At 33.1% G+C, this 22,076-nt stretch overlaps 1 protein-coding gene across 1 annotated transcript in view; it reads left to right on the plus strand.

Moving 5' to 3' along the window:
* Positions 1–22,076, plus strand: part of LOC149806773 (uncharacterized) — a 133,627-nt gene that overhangs the window by 74,592 nt on the left and 36,959 nt on the right. The window lies entirely within an intron of this gene.

The following is a 22,076-nucleotide window of genomic DNA, read 5'->3' on the forward strand; positions in this document are numbered from 1 at the left end:
TATGTATCGCTTATTCAATTTCAAAGATAATTTGTTGATGCTAGAGTTGTTGCGCAATGTACCTTTTAACAGTTATTAGTTCATGGATAGAACTGATTACAAGCGATCCCAAAATTCATATGTGTAGGATTTCATAGGGTTATATGAAATTATTTCCTTTGTCTGTTAGGACGATACTTATTATCGTGATTTAACGATATTTACCTATTTATATTTGATTTTGTAATGTTTAAATAATCTTCTAAGTTAGAGATTGTTCTGAGTTAGAATTTGTCAATTTCATGCAATAGTAATCGAACATGTAGTAGCACAGATAAAATAATACGGTAATGTTCGATAGACGCTCTCTTGGTAATTTATGACCTGTTGCTGTGAAGCGAGGGTAATGTTCTACCGTAGTAAGTCAGAATTTGCGTATTGTGTGGATAGCCAGTATGCTTCTGAGTAAGGAAGTGAGGGAATTTTATGTCCGTGTAGAAAGTGGTACATACAGAGATTATGGGGTAATTTTGTTCTTTAAGGAACAGCTTTCTGGGAGAGAGACGGAATAGTACGAAGACGGAAGTCCGAGAAAAAAAGGAGGAGGTCAGAATAAAGGACTAGGAAATCGAGGAAGGGACAAAGAGTAGAAAATAGGAAGTCGAGGAAATAGGAAGACATTGGTACACGCATGGTCAAGGGAGGAAGGTGATGCAAATCGTTCGTGGACATTGAGCTCTTTTCACCACTCGTTAGTACGATGGAACAAATCCAACTGGACACTGCTATTACATTTTGTTGACATAATTTAGATTGAATTGGAATTGCCACATTTAATTTGTTTTCATGAAATTTGTTATTTTTCTTGTCTAAGGGGGGGGGGGCTCGTATTATTTTATTTATTCCCAGTATTCTTACTCAGTTTTCTGTTGAAATTCTATTCTTTTTTCACTCCTACCGGACTATAACATCAAGGGAGGTCATCCTCTAGATAAAGCCAGCCAAATCCAGTTAACCACCCCTCTTACTAAGAGGGCGACGTTACAAGTAACAAGCATTTTGAAAGCATTACTGTTAAACAGTATAGTTTGAGGAAGGAATCAATTACATAATTGTTGTGGGTTGGATACGGCTGAAGTTAAAATGCATTTATAACTGGTATATTTACAAGGTCGAGTTAGAGTTATCTGACAAACACAGAGGTAGAATTTACCAAAAGAATTAAATTCGATATAAGACAGAACACTGATTCAATATATAAAGTAACATTAGCAGAGTCTACAATAGGAATGACAGAATTTAACATGAATCTGATATCATATGTCTGAAAGGATTGGAGAAAAGTTTACAGTTTGTTGAAACTAATAGTACCTGATCTAGACAGTTAACAACTGTATATAATTTGTCAAACGCAATGTATTCTCATCATGTTTTACTTCGTTTAAATGACTACAACAGAGCATTATAAAAGACATCCGTTGTTAACAAGACTATCCGTTAATATAGGGAACAATTTTGAAGAGCTAAAAAAGGCATTGAATTGAAAGGATGGTTAATACATGAAAGACAAAGATTTTCACGTAGAAATTCTGAATTATTCACTGGGATGACCATTGGCAGGAAAACTTTGTTGGCATGCAAACATAATTAAATTATAATTATGGATAATACATAAAGCCAGTGATATATGTTGTTTGGAATATTATTATGCTGCTGAAAACTGGAATAAAAACTCAGACGGCAGAAAACGTGGAAACATGCTGATTGATCAGGAGAAAATGAGTTATACAATATGATAGTTATGGATTTTGTTGGGTAAAGATTAGAAACACTGAATATGTATCTACATATCTTGACAAAAATGAATCTTTAGTGGTGAAGAATAAGTCAAAGGTCAGAATAGACACAATCTGTACAGAATGAATTAACAAATTAGTTGATGGTTCAACCAATGATAATTAACCCTCCTCACAAATCAGTAGCCATGACTACTTTTGAAGCAAAGAGGAAATAAAAATATTAAATGTATGGACCAAGCTGTCCTGTTATATCTGTTATATGACAATGGATACAATTAGACCACCTGATTATAAAATTAGAGAATGTCTCGATTTCAAAACACAAAGCTATTTTTTAAAAGAACTAACATTCAAACATTACAGAGGAAATATTAAAATGTGAGATGAGTTACTTACATACGGAAATATTTCAAGAGAGGTGATAAAGAGGTAGAGGAAGCAATTTACGAACAAGAAACCTATATAAATTACATATACTAAGTGTGATAAAATATTGAAGACTTAGTTAAAGAATTAAAAAAAGTATTTGTTATTGAAATGGAATGGATATGATGATTCATTTAATAGCTGAAACTAAATCAAAATAGTATACCCCAAAAATAACGTCTTCATGGGAGATGGTTGAAGATTCGTACATAAGAGATGATAAATAGCAGTACAAAAGGAACTTAAAATCTGACACTTTAGTTTAAAATAACCAGTTTCTATAATGTAACAGGTATGAAAATATTCCATTAGAATAAGGGGAAGTTAAAACATGCACGGTATGAAAAATTGTAAAAGAGAAAGCGCATGCATAAACATCACCAGGGAATGTCAAAAACAGTACAAAGGAGGACCAGCAATTGTGCAAACTACACCACCAACTAAGCATTTTTTCTGGACAGACCGTTTACTATGTAGAATTTTAATCCATCTATAACATCTCCTTTTTCAGAATTACAACAAAATTCACAAATATTGTTTGCTTTGGTAAAAGATCTTACACAGCATAGACGAAGTAATAAAATATGGTACCGATTTCAGAGTGTGTATATATGCATGTTTTGAATATAGTTTTCTCAGAACATTAGTAGTAATAGTAACTCAAATTAATATTGATAAATAAATGGTAGAGTCAACATTAGGTCGTCTAGTACGACGCTGTGAAAGAAACCGACGTGTGTCAGAGATACAATAAAAATTACAGATACAACAGAATAAAGCTGATGAAAAATAGAAAATACATAACACCAAATGTGACATGAGTGTAAAGACAACATAATTAAAATTTTATAACAATGAAGTAAATGAAAAGATTTGAAAGAGAAATCAGCAAAGAACTACGTTTGAATGTAGAAACACTGTAAATAGGCGTTTAATGTAATCGTGAAAGAATCGCCAGTTTCACATTAAATATATGGCAAACAAATAATGGACATCGGACATAAGATGCAGACATCTGTATACTAATGCTCTTATATCCCTAGAGAACCGGCATAGCCTTAGGGCTCAAGATGTATCTACAGATAATAACTTTTTTCTTAAAGTAATAGCCTCTAGTGTCAATGTAAATGTTATTTTGTCTTCGCATGTGGCAATGAACTTTAGATTTTAACAACAGCACAAAAAACCAACATCAGCAGCAACAATAACAAACGTCTAGTCTTACACATGTTTTGCGATACACTTTGATAAGAAGAAATTGGTCAACCCAATTTAATCAAGTACATATATCAACTATATTTAGCGATATACAAATTTGCTATGTTTGGTCAACTCAGCTTAATCTAGTACACATAACAACAATATTTAGCGATATGCAAATATGCTTTCTTGAATGTTTAAATTTTCACACTACAAGCCACTACACATTTTTCATAACCACGTTTAAAAATTCATAGCTATGACTTTATGACAATATGCAGAGCACAGTGTGACATTCTGAAAAAAAAAATCAGCTAGTATACGCTGTGTGGAAACCAGCAACTCGTTTCCGGATTTCGTTAATGCATTTGATAGATATAAATATTCCATAGTTACTAATATTAGTTCTCGATGCAAACAAAACAATACGTTAGTATAAAAATTAAACGTGACGACAAAGCGTTCAAATAAAATAATAATTACTTAGATGTGAAACAATTTGATTTGAAATGTAACAATCATAACATTTTTCACTGCAGCTTGATGAAAGTATCTCAAGTGACCATTCCTCCGATATTTGATCGATAATAGTCCATACAAATATGAAACTGTACATCTTCCACTTTCGACATAGTTTGGTTTATATGATATATATATATTGGTTATAATGATGATTAGATCCAACGATATTTTACACGAACACCAAAATACTTAGGATTTCAGAAATAAGCAGCAGTCTTTATAAGTTCTTTCGGCTGTCTCCTCTGTAACGCTAAAATATAATTCGACTATCTCAAGACTTTGATTTACGTGATTATGGGCAAATGAAAAAATTGTACAAGCACATACGGCTACTAAGGAACCTTAGACGAAGATTTCACATGGAAATATATATATATATATATATATATATATATATATATATATATATATATATATATATATATATATATATATACATAAAAAAAAACTTTATGGGACTTTGTTTCCTTCCATCCCAGCCAAAGAAACTAAATAATATACGGAAACGAAAGAAAACACAAATAAGGACGTGATTATTCAAAGATACTAATTATCATTGAGACTAGATCCAAACAAGTTCTGCATCATATTTTGCCATTTTGTTTTGCATTGATATATAGATTGCCGTTAGAATTAATATTTTGTCCATGCTGATATCTTGAGAGAATACAAACTTTGTACACACTCTCTGTCGAATGAATAATCCAAAGGTTGCACGTACCCAATCTCAATGAAACAAGAAGAATAACCATTGCAACAAGGTGACTGAATATATAATATTTTTTAAAAAAGAAACAGATCTCAGAGAAACTAACAATCACCCTGGCACGCATACGTGCCCCGAAAATTGTAGATTTAAAAGAAAACGAGTGTAATCACACCTTAATCGTCTACAATATCGAATGTATTCGGCGTAATTTGTTGAATGATTTGTAACCCCAATTGGTTCCATATCCATTGACCGTTGTTAGTTTTTGTATGTCAGTTCCAGTCATGCTCAATCGTTATTATTGACGGCATTGTGACCAAATAATGACATATGACCAGTTAATGCACTGTACCAATAGGAAATTCGTATCCCCAATCAATAAGGCATATAACTGGCTAAAATACTGTTTTCCTTCAAATTCCATACGATTGAGTTTTCTGTTGATGTGCTCATTAAAAGTGGTACGAGCTCATAAGCAGACAGAATAATTAACATAAGTACTGGTGAAATTATCAAAATATATCAGTTGATTTACAGATATTCCAGCTTCCGCCTCGGGTTCGAGAGGTTGCAGGATCAAACCCCGGCCGAGTCATTCCAAAGACTTGTAAAAATGGTACTAACAGCTGCCTCGCTAGGCGCTCAGCATTAAGAGGTTAGTGTTAGATCTGGTCGGCCTGGTGTCAGGATAATGTGACTGGGTGGTACATCATGTTAATGTATGCGACATGACGCCCCATTGTTAGACATCACTATAAACTGCTGCACTGCAGACATCGTAGCAATATGACTGAAATATTGTTGAAACTACGTTCAAAATTCAAATCACACACACATACAGCCACTCCAATATTGGTTCGCACGTTAGGCATAGTGAAAGACACTGCCGTCTGAACACTCAGTACATATTACAATGGACACCCTTGAACATTCATGAAACTCATTGAACACTGAGTTTCAATGCGTGTTTGAAGTAAATGACTTCCTGAACAGGACTGCGGAACACATAATGGTTCCTTTTCGTTCTTCTTTTTCTTCTATCATTCATCTTCAACTAGTAATTAATTAATTAATTTATTAATTAAAATATCAGAGGAATAAAAGTAGAAGCCGCTTATTAAACTCGACGTGAATGAACAGACATAAAATGCAAAATCGATGAAATACCAACATGAAAGCCATCATTTCTCATGTTCCTAGGGTAAATATATTTTTTTTATAACGGCGTGTACCTGAGCACAGAATACTTCATTTGTAATATTTTAAAACCATATATCAACGAGACAAACATGTGGGTTGAACGATAGAACCTGATATCCAAGATTAAGCATGTGGGCGGAAAGGTGTAACTTGCATGGCTGAGAGGAATGACGTTTGTCACTCACGGTTATGGGAATTTATTTTCTGCCCAGTTGTGTTGCAGTTCTGTAAGTACGATCACATATAGATTGTATATATAAGAAATGAATAAACTGTCGCCATTGTTACTGTATTTAGCATGTAACTGCTCCATGGAGGAAATGATGCAGGTAAGAGTCTGTATTGTTACGCATTTAAAATTTTCCGATGTGAATTGTTATGTATAGTGTACAATTTGCAATGAAAATTTTAATTTTAAAATAAATCTTCTAATCATCACGATGCAAATAATACATAAAAATTTAACAAATGGAATTTTGTAATTGCCCATGAACTTTGATACCATATTGATTGTAGTTATTGGAATGTTGGCTTCACAATTCAGGTGTCGTTCAGTATTATGTAATCACTTCTTTAGAGTCATTTTAATGGTTTTTGAACTTATTCCAGTATTGTATAAGATTTAGCTTAATCCTGTTATGTATAATATTGATCTTGCTACTGAATTGTATACGATTGTGTTCGCTTTTGGAGTAGCAAGGGATTTAGCTGAATATAACATCGTATCAGCCTTTCACAATGGTGGATGTTTAATGCCCACTGGAGAAAACTTTACACCAGTCACGAAAAACTGGTGAGGTATTGTTGCTGACGGTTCACCAGGGGACGAGACATGTCATGTTGTGAATATTGTGGTAATACTTCGTTATGGAAATACCACCAGTGCTATTTATAATATTAAAATGATCATACTTCTGCATGCAGACTAGAAGCGTTACAGTAGATATCCTGGTATACGGAGCATCGAAATTTATATCAAATACTTGTCTCAGGTGACCAAACATTGCTTTAGGAGTACTCTGTTGTTGCATTTGAGAATACGTTTTTTTTTATTAACCCCTGCAGTTTTACGTCAGTGTTTCATACGATCGTCCACCATTTATCTTTATTCAGTCTTTTATTAATTTCTTCCTTCCTTACCTTCGGTCCATATTATTCTTTAAGCAACCACACTTCATGTGTTTTTTTTTTTTTTTGGAGGGGGGTGATGGTGGTTAAGGTGGGGTGGAGTGGGCATATCTGCACATTTTGAACACATTATTGGCTATGCCATGCTAGTGACGTATATAACATCGACATGCCGTGATATTTGGCTATTCACGTGATTAGCAATGCAACATGAAACGTACGAGATCAAATTTTGTCAACAGTTAGTTTCGTTCAGTCTGTCAGCGATTGAAAGCAATAAAGAGTATTATATTTGCAATATTATGAGTAGATACATCAACTTCCTATCGATTGTATCAAGGTAGGGCTCGAAATATGATCATTTTAACTTCCTACTCCCGGTAGTAAACAGCTACCGTATGCCGACACGCGCGGTTCCGACAAGCATTGTATGGAGTAACGCACTAAGGTGCGTCAGCACAAAAATGGCTGTGAAGTGCCGCTGGTTTCGACGAATTCCTATTCTGATAGGATATGCACTTTGGCCTCACACACCAGCATACATGTCAAAATGTCTAAAATGGTTTGGGATTGGTTATAGAAAGCGCAGACAAGGCACGAGAGCCAAGCTGACTGACCTAGTGACATAGCGCAAATATAAAAGGCTCCCCTAAACATCAGCAACGCGTTGTAAAGTAGACGACTTATAGCTTTGTTTCACTTGTTAGGCAAGTCTACTAATGAAATATTTTATGACTGTTGTAAAAAAGTCGGTGCAAAATCCAGAAAATGAAATATGACCGGAATTTTATACCGCTTTTTAAACTTGTTTTACAGAAACAGATATTTGATTACATTGTAATGCCATCCAAATACAATAATATATGTTAAAACCATTTTTAATCTGTTTTATGCTTATTGTACACTCAATAGCCCAAGTGATGACCAAAATAAATCGTTTTCTCTATCCGAACTTCAGTTAAAACGTTGTTTTCAACTTTTTCAGGTCATGTTTGATCAATGTTATCGATATAATTTGCCTCTAGCATCATGAACAAGTATTTTCACTTTCATCTTTTTACTTTTCACTCAGACTTATGTGTTCTATCACTCCATTTCCCACGCATCTTTTTGGGTATTACAATGATTTTCATATCGATATTTTCACCTCTGATCTTGACTTATTGAGATGATTAATCTTTCCCGTTTCCCGCTCAATTTCGTGGGTATAACAATGATTTTCATAAATCATATTTTCACTTTTGCCTTTGAATTATTGAGGTGTTCCTTCACTCCGTTTCCAACGCACCTTCGTGGGTATTACAAAGATTTTTATATTCATATCTTCTCTTTTAATCTTTGACTTATTGAGGTGTTCTATCACCCCGTTTCCCACTCAACTTTGTAGGTATAACAAGGAATTTCATAGACATATTTTCACTCTGGCCTTTTAATTATTGAGGTGTTCCATCACTTCGTTTCCCACTCAACTTCGTGGGTATTACAAAGATTTTTGTATTCATATTTTCACTTTTGACTTTGACTTATTGAGGTAATTAATCTCTCCATTTCCAACTCAGCTTTGTTGGTATTACAAAAATCTTTCTATTCATATTTTCACCTTTGACTTTGACTTATTGAGGTGTTCTACCTCTCCTTTTCCCATTCAATTCCATGGGTAATCCAAGGATTTTCCGTAAGTGAACTTCTCTTTCGAGAAAAGACCTTTAATCTTCCAGGCACATCTTTTTGTTACTTCTTGAAATCATTTCTCTTCTAAAAGTAAAAAAAATCACTAACTCGTTTTCGTTTATAGCAAAATAGTTCGAGAACATCATTAGAAAAAGGAGAGGATATTTGCTTGCTTCGAGTGAATAGCAGATATATTTCATCTGGTTGATCAAAAACGTAACAAAAGCTGCAATATATTCGATATTCCCTTGGAGCAAGCAAATTGTGTTGTTTTTTTTTTTGTATGCCCAAAAGCATTGGCTGGCAATATCTTCGATATACTGAAGTAGCAGATTGTTTGTACTGTATCTCGCGTAATAACGTCATCGGTTCACCATTTATATTCTTCTGTATTTTGTATATATTCGCACAGATAATATAAGTAGGATTATAATTCTCCTTCCAAACTAAAGGAAAAATAGCACAAAGAATGAAGAAAAAAGAGTACTTGTTTATTGCCGGATTTGAAGCGGGGTTGTCCGTGTGCGAAGAAACTATATTGTGTTGGTCATAATATTGTTAATCACTTTTGAAGGGCAGTGAAAAATATTTGTATCGTATTTCACTCCAGTGACATATCAAGATTATTTATCTCAGAAAATCCACTTTTTCATGATCTAGAACACAATAATTTGTTACTGACATTTTTTTAAGGAACACAAATGAATTTTAAATCTTATTCGTCTCATAGTGCGTTTGTAGCATTATAAAATACATATATCTTAATAAAAATGAGAATCCGAATATATTTTATCAACAAATTCCCCATTGCATTGACTTCATTTATAATAATATTCCAAAGGGGCGTACATTCGCAGCCGGACATTTGAGTTTCTGACAATATTGTAAAAATATGAATGGGGAATACTGTAACGTTCTTGATGGAAGATTGACGTATTGAGCCATGCAAAGAAACTTCGATGAGAAACTGAATAAATTGCTTTTTATTCTTGTCAAAAGCAGGTACTTACTTGTGATCTGGCTTGCTTATACCAAACAACGACGTTCACGAAACAATGTACAGGTTTTTTTTAAGCGCTACGATTGTCAGACATCTTAACCTGCGTCCACGAATCAATTTTTTTCGATTGAGAGGCTATACCAAGTGAAATTATTATAAGCATTTGATACCTGCTATAACACGATATGTCACACAGAAAATATGGTATTTACTCATAAACTCCTCAACATAGTCGTGTTTGAAAACCCACTATTTGAGTATTCAGGTTATCACAGCACTGGGATATGGCGAGTATAGCATTGGTATCCGTTTTCATACCAGTCTTTTATCAAATCAACACAGTAATGTACAAAAGCTGACCTTAAGTAAATTTCCATTTCTGGAAATCCAAGAGATTTTATTTGGAGTTTCTCCATACAAAATTCTAACTGCATTTTTCTCTAACAACCTTTACATATCGAGATCAAATTACGATTGCAAGATTTTGAAGACACACACACTATTACTATTGTATTGAGTCTGTGTTTTCATGTTACTGTTTTTATTTCCGACAAAGCAATTGTTTTAAAACACTATCAACGAATAAGTAGTAAGTACATGAAGTTCACGCGCAGAATAATATTTTGATACCAAATCATTATGTAAGATGTGACCCAAACAAAATTACTCCCCCGAATTTATAAGCCACTCGTGTGAAGATGCAACCATATTAATTTGAAACAACAACAATCCCAACCCACCGATAACCACCCAAAATACAAAATCTCAGTAGCACATGTGCTAAGTCTGGGCGCTGGCACAGTGAAACGGTGAAGACGACGAGGCCACGAATGGACAAACATTGTTACTGAGGCAAAACAACAGGGAGAACATTAATTAATAATGGGTGGCACAAACTCGCCGAGTTTTGAGTTCAAACGTGTTCAGGGTGTTGATAAGTTTGTTTCCACAGTTGATAACGAAAATAAGAATTTTATATCATGAGATAATGATATTAGTTAGAAAGATTATCGATATCTAAAGATAATGTATACTGGACAGCAAACATGCTGATATCTAGAGATATTGTTATTGGTCAATATGAAATGTTGATATTTAAACAATAATGCATTTTGGTTAGCAAGAATGCTGATATCTAGTGATAATGCTCTTGGTCAGCAAGAATATTGATATCAAGAGTTAATGTTATTATTGGTATGAATGTTGATATCCGACGATAATGCATATTGGTCAGCAAGAATATTGATATCTAGAGATAATGCTATTGGTCAGCATTAATGTTGATATCAAACGATAATGCATATTGGTCAGCAAGACTATGGATATCTTGAGATAATGCTATTGGTCAACATGAAATGTTGATATTTAACCATAACGCATATTGGTCAGCAAAAATATTGATACCTAGAGATAATGTTGTTGTTCACCATGAAATGTTGATATCCAACGATAATTCATATTAGTTAGCAAGAATATCGATATCTGGAGATAATGATATTGGTCAGCAAGAATGCTGATATCTAGAGACAACTCTGTTGGTCAGGAAGAAAGCTGATACATACAGATAGTGCCAAAGTGTAGACGCGTTACAAAATGATCAAAGCTACTTGCGTTGAAGAATATCGTTCAAGAGATGAAAGTGTCATATGTTTTGTCACCAAACGCGAAATTATAGACTTCAATCTTTCAGAAACAAAATGCAGTTTTAGATTGCTTTCAGTGATGAAAAAAGCGAGATAGGCAGTGTGAAGTGTCGAATTTTGAATTCTATTGAACCTTGAACCGTATGCATTGAGCATTAAAATGGTATCGCATTTTAACCAGAAACGTCTTTGTGAAGAGTCACTTCGACTTTTCTTTTTTTCACCCCCCCCCCGGGTCAGTGTTAACATTTGAAACGCTAGAATGTATGAATGAGTGAGATTTGACCAAGGGCATTGCTATGCTGTCCTGGGAATGTAAACATTTCAGCTACCAACCATAACAGTTTGATAGGAACCCATGTCAAATTATCATTTTCAAAGTGAAATTAATATACCCTGTAGTTCACAGGTTCTATGCTGTCTAAATCTGACGGAAGGAATTATTATCTTGGGAAAATTTACGAACCGCTGCCTACGAATGGGCAGAATAAATTAAGGCACACACTTTAGAAGCAACGTGAGTTTAAAGTGACGAACTTAGTCGTAATTCTTTAATCTTAATTTCCTGAGAGACGAGTAGTTTTGGCTCTCGGAGAAGCCTACAGAGAATAGTGCTTTCCTCGTTAAACAAGAAAGGGACCAGATTGCTGTCTTCTGAGAAAAGACAGCGCTTAGTGCTAGGACGCACAAGTTCTGAAAGAGAACACCCTTAAGGTATGTAATTTTAATTTTATGTAATATTCTATTTTGGTCATGGTTTTATGCAAATGTGTTTTCTGTGACTAGGTTCCGTATTATGTATCGCTTATTCAATTTCAAAGATAATTTGTTGATGCTAGAGTTGTTGCGCAATGTACCTTTTAACAGTTATTAGTTCATGGATAGAACTGATTACAAGCGATCCCAAAATTCATATGTGTAGGATTTCATAGGGTTATATGAAATTATTTCCTTTGTCTGTTAGGACGATACTTATTATCGTGATTTAACGATATTTACCTATTTATATTTGATTTTGTAATGTTTAAATAATCTTCTAAGTTAGAGATTGTTCTGAGTTAGAATTTGTCAATTTCATGCAATAGTAATCGAACATGTAGTAGCACAGATAAAATAATACGGTAATGTTCGATAGACGCTCTCTTGGTAATTTATGACCTGTTGCTGTGAAGCGAGGGTAATGTTCTACCGTAGTAAGTCAGAATTTGCGTATTGTGTGGATAGCCAGTATGCTTCTGAGTAAGGAAGTGAGGGAATTTTATGTCCGTGTAGAAAGTGGTACATACAGAGATTATGGGGTAATTTTGTTCTTTAAGGAACAGCTTTCTGGGAGAGAGACGGAATAGTACGAAGACGGAAGTCCGAGAAAAAAAGGAGGAGGTCAGAATAAAGGACTAGGAAATCGAGGAAGGGACAAAGAGTAGAAAATAGGAAGTCGAGGAAATAGGAAGACATTGGTACACGCATGGTCAAGGGAGGAAGGTGATGCAAATCGTTCGTGGACATTGAGCTCTTTTCACCACTCGTTAGTACGATGGAACAAATCCAACTGGACACTGCTATTACATTTTGTTGACATAATTTAGATTGAATTGGAATTGCCACATTTAATTTGTTTTCATGAAATTTGTTATTTTTCTTGTCTAAGGGGGGGGGGGGGCTCGTATTATTTTATTTATTCCCAGTATTCTTACTCAGTTTTCTGTTGAAATTCTATTCTTTTTTCACTCCTACCGGACTATAACATCAAGGGAGGTCATCCTCTAGATAAAGCCAGCCAAATCCAGTTAACCACCCCTCTTACTAAGAGGGCGACGTTACAAGTAACAAGCATTTTGAAAGCATTACTGTTAAACAGTATAGTTTGAGGAAGGAATCAATTACATAATTGTTGTGGGTTGGATACGGCTGAAGTTAAAATGCATTTATAACTGGTATATTTACAAGGTCGAGTTAGAGTTATCTGACAAACACAGAGGTAGAATTTACCAAAAGAATTAAATTCGATATAAGACAGAACACTGATTCAATATATAAAGTAACATTAGCAGAGTCTACAATAGGAATGACAGAATTTAACATGAATCTGATATCATATGTCTGAAAGGATTGGAGAAAAGTTTACAGTTTGTTGAAACTAATAGTACCTGATCTAGACAGTTAACAACTGTATATAATTTGTCAAACGCAATGTATTCTCATCATGTTTTACTTCGTTTAAATGACTACAACAGAGCATTATAAAAGACATCCGTTGTTAACAAGACTATCCGTTAATATAGGGAACAATTTTGAAGAGCTAAAAAAGGCATTGAATTGAAAGGATGGTTAATACATGAAAGACAAAGATTTTCACGTAGAAATTCTGAATTATTCACTGGGATGACCATTGGCAGGAAAACTTTGTTGGCATGCAAACATAATTAAATTATAATTATGGATAATACATAAAGCCAGTGATATATGTTGTTTGGAATATTATTATGCTGCTGAAAACTGGAATAAAAACTCAGACGGCAGAAAACGTGGAAACATGCTGATTGATCAGGAGAAAATGAGTTATACAATATGATAGTTATGGATTTTGTTGGGTAAAGATTAGAAACACTGAATATGTATCTACATATCTTGACAAAAATGAATCTTTAGTGGTGAAGAATAAGTCAAAGGTCAGAATAGACACAATCTGTACAGAATGAATTAACAAATTAGTTGATGGTTCAACCAATGATAATTAACCCTCCTCACAAATCAGTAGCCATGACTACTTTTGAAGCAAAGAGGAAATAAAAATATTAAATGTATGGACCAAGCTGTCCTGTTATATCTGTTATATGACAATGGATACAATTAGACCACCTGATTATAAAATTAGAGAATGTCTCGATTTCAAAACACAAAGCTATTTTTTAAAAGAACTAACATTCAAACATTACAGAGGAAATATTAAAATGTGAGATGAGTTACTTACATACGGAAATATTTCAAGAGAGGTGATAAAGAGGTAGAGGAAGCAATTTACGAACAAGAAACCTATATAAATTACATATACTAAGTGTGATAAAATATTGAAGACTTAGTTAAAGAATTAAAAAAAGTATTTGTTATTGAAATGGAATGGATATGATGATTCATTTAATAGCTGAAACTAAATCAAAATAGTATACCCCAAAAATAACGTCTTCATGGGAGATGGTTGAAGATTCGTACATAAGAGATGATAAATAGCAGTACAAAAGGAACTTAAAATCTGACACTTTAGTTTAAAATAACCAGTTTCTATAATGTAACAGGTATGAAAATATTCCATTAGAATAAGGGGAAGTTAAAACATGCACGGTATGAAAAATTGTAAAAGAGAAAGCGCATGCATAAACATCACCAGGGAATGTCAAAAACAGTACAAAGGAGGACCAGCAATTGTGCAAACTACACCACCAACTAAGCATTTTTTCTGGACAGACCGTTTACTATGTAGAATTTTAATCCATCTATAACATCTCCTTTTTCAGAATTACAACAAAATTCACAAATATTGTTTGCTTTGGTAAAAGATCTTACACAGCATAGACGAAGTAATAAAATATGGTACCGATTTCAGAGTGTGTATATATGCATGTTTTGAATATAGTTTTCTCAGAACATTAGTAGTAATAGTAACTCAAATTAATATTGATAAATAAATGGTAGAGTCAACATTAGGTCGTCTAGTACGACGCTGTGAAAGAAACCGACGTGTGTCAGAGATACAATAAAAATTACAGATACAACAGAATAAAGCTGATGAAAAATAGAAAATACATAACACCAAATGTGACATGAGTGTAAAGACAACATAATTAAAATTTTATAACAATGAAGTAAATGAAAAGATTTGAAAGAGAAATCAGCAAAGAACTACGTTTGAATGTAGAAACACTGTAAATAGGCGTTTAATGTAATCGTGAAAGAATCGCCAGTTTCACATTAAATATATGGCAAACAAATAATGGACATCGGACATAAGATGCAGACATCTGTATACTAATGCTCTTATATCCCTAGAGAACCGGCATAGCCTTAGGGCTCAAGATGTATCTACAGATAATAACTTTTTTCTTAAAGTAATAGCCTCTAGTGTCAATGTAAATGTTATTTTGTCTTCGCATGTGGCAATGAACTTTAGATTTTAACAACAGCACAAAAAACCAACATCAGCAGCAACAATAACAAACGTCTAGTCTTACACATGTTTTGCGATACACTTTGATAAGAAGAAATTGGTCAACCCAATTTAATCAAGTACATATATCAACTATATTTAGCGATATACAAATTTGCTATGTTTGGTCAACTCAGCTTAATCTAGTACACATAACAACAATATTTAGCGATATGCAAATATGCTTTCTTGAATGTTTAAATTTTCACACTACAAGCCACTACACATTTTTCATAACCACGTTTAAAAATTCATAGCTATGACTTTATGACAATATGCAGAGCACAGTGTGACATTCTGAAAAAAAAAATCAGCTAGTATACGCTGTGTGGAAACCAGCAACTCGTTTCCGGATTTCGTTAATGCATTTGATAGATATAAATATTCCATAGTTACTAATATTAGTTCTCGATGCAAACAAAACAATACGTTAGTATAAAAATTAAACGTGACGACAAAGCGTTCAAATAAAATAATAATTACTTAGATGTGAAACAATTTGATTTGAAATGTAACAATCATAACATTTTTCACTGCAGCTTGATGAAAGTATCTCAAGTGACCATTCCTCCGATATTTGATCGATAATAGTCCATACAAATATGAAACTGTACAACGAGGTTCTAGGAAGCCTACGCTTTGTGATTTTTATATCGCTTGTAAACGTGATTACAGTCATAAAGCAAGTGATCCTGATGAATAGTAGAAATATGACCATCTTACGAAATTAATTTAACAGCAGAGTAGGATAAAGCAACTGGTTGGAGGATTCAAGGTTTTAAGTTTCATGTAACTTGAATGCTAAGTAGACAGACACAAAACAGACCAGCTAGTATACAATCTATTTAGATGATATCAGATACTGTTAAACTTTAATGGAGATATTAATGTTAGGACAGCAGGTTACAACACAGATGAAGACATAATGACAAAATTCCTGGAATATATAAGTTTCAAAAGTAAGTAAAACTGGACTTTGCTCTTGGGGTGACGGTGTACTTTTGCTACCCATTGACATGGTTATCAAGATGGTAGCAGAGTTTACAAACAATGTGCAAACACTCGTCACAAAGACCCAGAAGACGTTAAAGTAAGTTAATTTTATGTAGTGTAGATATATACTGATGATGGCAATCCTACCGTGAAGACGGAAAAACCTGTACATATCATATAAACTATTTTGTCTGGCATTATATACGCTCAAATCACACCTGGGAAACATAAATTCCGAACAAGTTCTGATGTACGAAGGCCAGTAAACAATACTTGCCATCAAATCAACAATCATTAACGGTTGCAGAAGATGCTATATATTGTTTTAGTTTTTTTTATAGTTTATGAAATATTATTTCGTCACATGTGCAGAGCATGGGCCGCCTCTGATCATAAACTTTAATAATTTTTAATCCTGTTAGAGATTTAATTTATATTTCTAGTCAAAGAGTCAACTAACAAATCCAATTTTTATTATCAACGAGTATAACACGTACATAGCAATAAAATACCGATTGTGAAAGAAATGAACAATAGAGTCTGGACATCTTGGACTCATCGAAACAACAACAAAAGTGAAAGCAAAAGAACTGAAAACAAAGTAAAGTAAAATTATCAAAGAAGAAACACTAATTTTAAGGCAAATACATTCTGAAAATCCTAACTGTAAAGGTTACAAATCTGTTGCCGAAACAATAATTTGCATATAACAGAGTGCTGTATGGTAGAAACAAAATACACTGACATTCACATTATTACACCTCTCAAACATCTGTATTGCATGTATTATAAAATTGTGCATCTACGGTTGTCAAAAATTTCTTTCTTCCTATATGCTAATTTTTATGAATTCTTATTGCATCGCTGTCACTGCTTCCTTTAGGGCTCACTGATTAAATTTTCGCAGCATCTCAATTACTTTTTATACCTTTTATAAGATACAATTTATCAATTTGTATCTATGTTTGAAGATTTATAGTAACCTCAGCTGAGTGTGACCAATTATCGGAAATAGTCATTGCATTTAAGCTGATATTTATTCTTCAATAAATACACCATTACAATATCTTGTTTCTAGTTATTTTATACATTTATTCAAACGTATCGTCTCGAAATAAGGACTCAGTATACAGTCTCTTTATTTTTGCCAAATTAATAATTAAACATTTATGTTAATCTTCCACTTATATTGTAAGAAGAATACACAGATCTCGGTTGTTTCACAATTTTTGAACTTAATATTGTTTGATCAATGTATATTAAAGCTGAGTGTTAGACGCGATCCAAAAATACTAAGAAAGATTAATATAAATACAGTACTATCTACCGTTTTGTTTGCTTAACAGTTGTTGTGCAACTGCTTAAACTGCTATACAGTGATCAATATGGTCATACAATATGGTACAATATCCATCTTAATGTTCTTTTTGAATGCACCCTCACATTCCGCCAAAATCTTTAGCCAGTTTATCAATGTCTTGGCAACAATGTGTTCCTAACATATACCAGTGATTTGAATAATGAAAGCAAACAAAACGAACAAGAGATTCAAAAGATAATGAATGATATTGACACAGTAATTAAATATGTGAATAAACACGACAACATTTGACGCCAATACACTGCTAGAATTGCAGAAAAATAATGATTTAAATTGGATACCCGAAAAAATGAAGGAGAACAAAACACTATATAAAAGCTAATGGAAGGGCAATAAAAGCTGCTAAGACAAGATCAACTGCTGTTTTTGTGATAATTTGAAAATGATAAATTATGTTACATTTACTGAATTCTAGATGAAATTACATGATGGGATTCAATAATCTGAAACAGATACCCATGAATATGTTTTCGAGAACTGGTTAGTAAGACCGCTGAAGTAGATTGTAACTTTAATGAAAACTCAGATAATATATAAATTAATGACGAAACTCTTAAATTAAATGGAACGAAAGATACATATCAAACCGGAATAAAGGAAAATAAAGAGTCATTCAGAACTAATGCCGTCCATTGGATGTTAAAATATATTAATTAAATAAGGAAATCAATAAGAACAATTTTTGCATGGCACATAGAACTTTCTCTCATTTGATGGAATCAAATTATTCGTGGGACAATTTCAGTTGTTAATGATGAACGACTACCAAAGCAAAGTATAAAAGTGATATGATAAATTTTCAAGCCTGAAAATGCAGACCCGACATTTGTTGACAGTTATGGATTTAAGTATGCACCATTACGTTTAGCTGATTGCAGATAGGTACACAATACATGTTTCACATCAATGTCATTCAAGCAAAATATAGGTATTATGCACAACTGTTATGAATCTAAATCTGAGAATTTGTACAGCTCTTACATTGCTTTAACATTGGAATAAATTAAATAACCAACGTCTTGCGTATCCATATGAATGTATTCACGAATAATATATTCATTACAGACTAAAAGAAAATATCCATATTTCCTAAAATATAATATTCTTATAATAATTAAATTGAAAACGAAATGAAATAGTCAGTATTCCAGGGTGTATAATAAATATTGACTGCATCATTAGAAAATGTAATTTGTCAAAAAGAACGGCTTACATCGACGATATATGCTTTATTTTGCTGTTCTGATCGTGTCGCTTCTGTGACACGGTAATACACTAAGACAGTGACAAAGTGAAAGACAGCAAACGCACACTTTCGGTGCGCTAGATAACTCAGTAAAAGTCAACATAAAGAGTAATTATGCCTTAAGCAATATTTAACCGTCTATCATTTACAAGAAGTCATTAATTGTTCCAATTAAATGATTCTTCTGATGAGGCAGATAGACACGATGGAACAATTATAGATAAAACAATTATAGATAAAACCTGCACAGTTCAATGCACATTTCAATGAAACCAGAGCCAAGACAGTTTACTCCTTGAATGAAACATTTAAGAATACAATTTGTTGAATGAATATATGAGAAACCTATATAATGCTTTTGATTATATTCATCTTCCCGTAGTCCTGATGGTAGACATCATTTGATCAATCCTGATTCTAAGGCAAAATTTGAAACAAAACCCCCAAAACAATATCCAAGCCAATAATTTGTATTAATTTGCTTGTGAACAGGTAAAATATGAGGTCATATTCATTGTATTTGTTGATGGTATTAACATATACATTGCTAAATATTTCCTTAATAACAAACAATGATTTTGTTATATAAATCACACAATAACGTATGCAAAGCACATACTTTAGTGTGGGTTTTTCTGGAAAAATCATAACTCTTCACAAGACGGAAAAGATACTACAATGTGTTAAATATATTAGTACAACATATCGTTGTATTATATACACTCTGAGCAACTTTAAATCTGAGAAAAATTTACCAATAGCAATTAAAAAGCTAGTCCAGATATTTTCAGTGTACAAGCAAGTGTATTTGCATTATTTAATATGAAGATAAACGGGGATGATAATAATGCCGTTTAGATGAATGCCTTCAAGGATCTCGTGATTATCTTTTCAAGTTGAATGTCTGCAACAATGTTAAACTATGGAAACATTTGTTTTGTTTCTAGCCAATGAAATGAAGAGGGTATTGTGCATGGTAATTTAAAAATGTTGGGGTAAGATAGTACATACTGGTGGGAAAGATATACCTTTACGATGTATGAAAGAAAACGTAAAAAAATCATTGTCTATTGTACTTTTTTTTGCTTCTCCACGGGATCCTAATTACCATAACTAGACCGCAAAAGCCTCTGATCAGCATAACAACAAAGAGCACGAACAGGAAAACAAGTATCTCGTAAATTAGAATATATTGTTTAATTCATAAATTACACATGAAATTGTTTTCTTTTATGACTTTACTACCGGAGAGACACTTAATAACACATCAGCCTATGCACATTTAATCTATCGTAAATTTCTACCGAGTAAACAAAACAACAAAAGCAGACCGATATTAGATCCATCATTGCTAAGATTTGTTTTATACTGCCAATCAGTGCATTCGGCTTACTTTGAGGTGAACACAGGTTTAAGGATCACAAGGTATTGATCATGAAATTGCTAACTTTCTGCGAGGTATATATCAGCACAAAAGAGATTTTAAAAACCATAGGTGCTGAGAAATAAATAAACATATATATATATATATATATATATATATATATATATATATATATATATATATATACATATATATATATATATATATATATATATATATATATATATATATATATATATATATATATATATATATATATATATATATATATATATATATATATATATATATATATATATATATATATATATATATATATATATATGCTCAAATTTGCAGCCAAAACAGTCAACTAAAATCATATATTTCTGGTATTTGTGGCTTTGAAACCTTGCTACACAATGTCTGAACAATTCTAACACAACGATTTCGAAATTTCGAAAACATCTCATAAGATTATACTTTTTGGAGTGACGAATTGGGGAAAAGTAATGTTTGTACTTATTCTGTTAAAGTCAGGATGCCAAACACATTTTCGATTGTATCATTATCAGTAAGATTTAATAAAGATCCGTATCCACTCGTGTTATGCCTATAATAATGTCTTTAGATGTATCAAACATCCTACATGTTATTCATGGTTGGGTATTGGAACCCTAGAGTGTGAAGGATGTATTTTCATTTAATTGTATACATCTCAAGGGTCAACATGTCAAACATATTTTCTCACCAAACCATGTGTCGTGGAAAGGAAATAAAAGGCTTCTGAGATCATAGCCACTGTATAAACATGTTATTCCTTTTTGCTAAGCCTTTCTAACTCAGTATGTGTCTTCTATATGGAATATAGCTTGACAGTCAGTTTTTAAGACTAAACTATACACTCACCTCATAGCATAGTTATAAGGTGAAAAATACACCTCTGCTCTTTTATCCTGCTGATGACGTGTTCTTCCTTTTGGTACCGGTTTTTAAAATTTAAGACGTATGTGTATGTTAATGCTTCTTTTGGCCCGATGAGTCCCTGGTAAGCAGGTCATAGACGCAACAAACAGAAGCTTACCAAAACATTGCATAATACTTGTCAAATCAAATGTCTCTGATAGGACGTAATAACACCATGACTCTTTGGAAACGTACAAAGAATGAAATACACGGATGTAGAGAATCTACAGAATATGTTATGATGCGATCTTTTCCTGTCACATATATTCACAGCATTAAGACCCCTCATGTTTATAATGGTTTTTGTGTTCTGTCCCATTGTAACTGTCAGAAAACAGCATGGCCTAGGGGGATGGGGTCAGAGTTGGCTGTAAGTGGGTTAGATGTGTGGATTTATGATGGCGACCCTTCAAAGCAGTACTACATTAAAGTACTTTAAATCTTTGACACCAATTTTAACAATCGGGTATTTTATGATCGTGTGCATCCGACATTTCCTAATCAGCCTAATTTAAAACTTTAAAGTTTGGTATGCTAACCTCTGGACAAAATTAAGGCGTTGGAACGTAACAGTATCTAGATACGGCATGTTTTTCCTGCAATATACATTCTTAACTTAATTACCAAATGGACAAGTCAATTAATATTT

This window comes from Sinohyriopsis cumingii, chromosome 1 (assembly GCF_028554795.1).
Source record: "Sinohyriopsis cumingii isolate HCF-2022 chromosome 1, ASM2855479v2, whole genome shotgun sequence".
In the NCBI taxonomy this organism is placed as follows: Eukaryota; Metazoa; Mollusca; class Bivalvia; order Unionida; family Unionidae; genus Sinohyriopsis; species Sinohyriopsis cumingii.